The sequence below is a fragment of the Vulpes lagopus genome, chromosome 13, assembly GCF_018345385.1.
Source record: "Vulpes lagopus strain Blue_001 chromosome 13, ASM1834538v1, whole genome shotgun sequence".
NCBI classification, from domain to species: Eukaryota; Metazoa; Chordata; class Mammalia; order Carnivora; family Canidae; genus Vulpes; species Vulpes lagopus.
In genome coordinates this window covers 23,598,535-23,602,185 of record NC_054836.1, presented here as the reverse complement: position 1 = coordinate 23,602,185, position 3,651 = coordinate 23,598,535, and the positions used below count along the sequence as shown (strand labels likewise).

The 3,651-nt window shown below is 36.4% G+C and overlaps 1 non-coding gene across 1 annotated transcript; it reads right to left on the bottom strand.

Moving 5' to 3' along the window:
- Positions 1-470: 470 nt before the first annotated feature.
- LOC121475204 lies at positions 471-667 on the bottom strand. Its single transcript, XR_005983667.1, has one exon. It is a non-coding gene; the product is annotated as a U2 spliceosomal RNA (small nuclear RNA).
- Between the last annotated feature and the right edge of the window lie 2,984 nt (positions 668-3,651).

Here is a 3,651-nt window from a genome sequence, read left to right as displayed (position 1 = left end):
GGGAAAAACCCAGAGAAACAGCGATGTAAGGTAGGGCTGTGATTTGGAGATGGAGAGTGTCATTGATACCAAAGGTGTCTGAGCAAGAATAAGACCTAATATGAACTGCACTTTCAAAAGATAATGGCCATCCTCTGCAGGATGAATAAGGGAGAAAGACATTAAAGGCAGGGAAATTTTAGATGTGTTGTCATAAGGAGGCAAAGGAGGTCCAGGATTAAGGCAAGGGCAGTTGGAATGAAATTCAGGGAATCTGCTCAAACACTCCAACCAAACAGATGGTATAGATATATTCAAATCAAAAGAAAGGTGGGCCAAGCAAAGCAACCTTTCTAAAGTACTTTGCTGATTTGCTTCTTTCTAAGTTAACTGTTGGGTGCCCCAGGTGTTGCCACCATTTCTCAAAGGAACCAATACAGCCCTTTCTGGAAGTATCTTCCTCAAACTTGGGATTTATTTTTTAAACCCTGAGGGAGTGCACCTTCCCTAGTAGTATCATGACACCAGGTTGACAGGTTGATGCATAAAGTGTGCAGAGCAAGCTCCTATTCTATTGCCCTGCTGCATAAACCCATTAATATATTGTCCTGCAACAGAGGACATATCAGACATAAACTGATAAAAACAAATACTATACTTGATCTAAGCCAAAAGGCTAAGAAGCATTGGTGATTATTTTCTGGCTGTTAATTTAGCACTGATATTGCTTTCAGGACAGTTAGAAAGTTCCTGACACCCACTGTGTGATTATAGACTCAATTCTCACTGGAAAACACTATTCTAAAAGCCTGATACATGGACAAGAGAAAGGCCAAGAAAACAAGGCATTGGCTCCCCAATCAACCAGGTCTAAATGGCATGACAGGAGGTAATGATGGGAAATGAGTAGAGTGCCCTAATTAAAATAATGTAGATACCATCCATAGATTAATATGTCAAAAATGAAGAATAAAAATGTATCGCTTAAAATTGGGGATGTTGATGATTATTATTGCCCCTCTGAGGGACAATATTATACAAGAACTGGAGATCCTAATCTCAGGACATGATTGTGTTAAATTTCACTAATCTCAAGGATAATGTGTGATACTAAAACAAGTCCCAGCCTAGAAAAACTGGGTGTATTTATTTATTTATTTATTTATTTATTTAATTTATGTATTTAAAGATACAAGTGTTGTATTTTATTTTTCTCTCAAGTTCTTATTTAAATTCCAGCTACTAAAAATACAGTACAATATTAGTTTCAGATGTAGAATTTAGTGATTCATCACTTACATACAACACCCAGTGCTCATCACAAGTGACCTCATTACCCAACACCCATTTAACCAATCTCCATCCCCAATCCCTACCACCACCACTTCCTCCAGTAACTATCAGTTTGTTCTCTACAGTTAAGAGTCTGTTTCTTGGTTTGCCTCTCTTTTCCCCCCTATGTTCATTTGTTTTGCTTCTTAAATCCCACATATTAAAAAAAAAAAAAACCCTGCATTTAGAGCAAAGTGTATAAATGCTTCCCAAAAAACAATGTAGGGGATAATCTGGCTTCATGTGGTATGGTAGGACTATCTAGTTATTCACCAAAATCCATTCTCCTTTTCTCTGAGGACACAGCAAGACTTTATTTCCTGGGCTTGCAATGGATTCTACAACTGACTTGCCCAATTAAAGTGATCACAAATGATGTTCCCCACTTAGAAGCCTGAAAAGCTTTTAGCTTGATCCTCCACTTTCTCTTTTTTTATCTTCTGACGAAAGTAGAAGGGCAGTTGGAATGAAGTAGAGGAACAGAGAACTCCAAGTCCCCAGGGAATGATGGGGCCACACGAAGAAAGGACTGTGTGAGGCAGACATTTCCAACAACCCATGCTGGAATGTGTTAGGAATGAGAATACTTTCATAAATTGTGACTGTGTTTAGCCACTAAGATTTTGGGGTTGTTTGGAACATCAATTAGCCTGCTCTGACTGATTAATGTATAATACATTAAAAGCTTTAGAGTCAGACAAACTTAAGCCTTTGTTTCAGCTCTGTCACTTCACTAGCTCTGAAAACTTAAGCAAGTTATTTAACTCCAACCTCAGTTCCCTTATTAGTGAAACAGGGAAAATAGCGCTTCTGTGAACTTAAAGTAAAATAAAATGTATGTAAATCTACTGGCACAGCCCCTGGAAATAGAATGTATACAGTATAATATAGCTATTATCATTGGGGAAGAGAAGGTATCATTTGTACGGTCTTATAAGCCAGCATTTAAATGGCCTTGGAGAATGGAATAAGAAGGTAGACCTATCAGAAATGTTCCTCTGTAGTATTTTCTAGAGAAGACAACTACAATTTTATCTTTATCTATTATTAAAGAATTACTTCTGGTTAAAATAATATTTTGTTAATCTCAAGGAATGATAAGGAAACCTAAGATTTAGAGCTGAGATTCAAATTCCAGTATGAAATATCTACCTCTGACCATGATTAAATGACTGGTATGGGAAATATTCTCATTCCAAACTATAAAAATGTACAAGATATATAAGGCAATAGTTGTCAAACACTGGGTGATGAATTATACAGGGCTTTGATCCTTGACAGAGGGAAACATGTAGGGTGAGCTTCATGTTGACCCCATATTTCCATTTAGGTCATTTTCTGTACTTCAGAAAGTGGCAGACTAGTTAGAGAAGACAAAGTTGGAAATTAGGGTTGCTTAAGAAGCTAAAATTTAAAGAGAAAGGTACTTGAGATGGGAAAGATGCAAAAAGTGGGGTCCTAGAACTCTGCATGGAAATGCCCCTCATGACTTTGGCCAAGCACTGGACTGTACTTGTGCTGGGTGAAACTCAGTGAGTCTATCCAGAGAACAGCTGCTAGAAAATGATTCCTAAAAAAGATACCAGAGATTATAAAGTGCTGGGAGATTCTGGAGTTCTACTCCATCGGAGTGGAATAGAGACTTTACTTAGTATTTTGGACATTTAGTTAAGGCTATAGAAAGGCACACATTAGAAATAAGGACTATGCCCTAGAATAAGGGATATGCTCTAAGGGGGAGAAAAAAAAACTGTAAAAGATCCTTTCTAACAAGATCTAAAACATCTACAATAGGGTTTCTCATCCTCAGCATTATTGAAATATTGGATCAGATTGTTCTTTGTCATGGGGTGCTTTATTTGTGAATTGTAAAATGTTCAGCAGCATTCCTAATCTTTACCCACCATATGCCACTATCACCTCCAAGTTGTAACAACCAAAAATATCTCTCTATATACATTGCCAAAAGGGGGAAATTACTCCTGATTGAGAGCCACTACTCTACAAGATCTAAGTGATCACTCTGAATTGTCAACCAGAAAAACTCAAAATTCTGTAAAGAAAACATCATAATCCAAAAATTATGTCTCATCCATAATATTCAGTATACATTTTTAAAAACTGATACACATGCAAATTAAAAAAGTATGACCTAAAGTAAAAAAAAAGATTCAATAAAAATAGTCCCCCAGAATGATGTGGGTGCTGATATTATCAGAGAAGTACTCTTAAAGTACTATTATAAACATATTCAAAGATTTAAAGGAAATGATGAATAGAATGAGTGAATAGATAGAGAATATCACTATAGACATTAAAACTATAAAAAAGAATCAAATG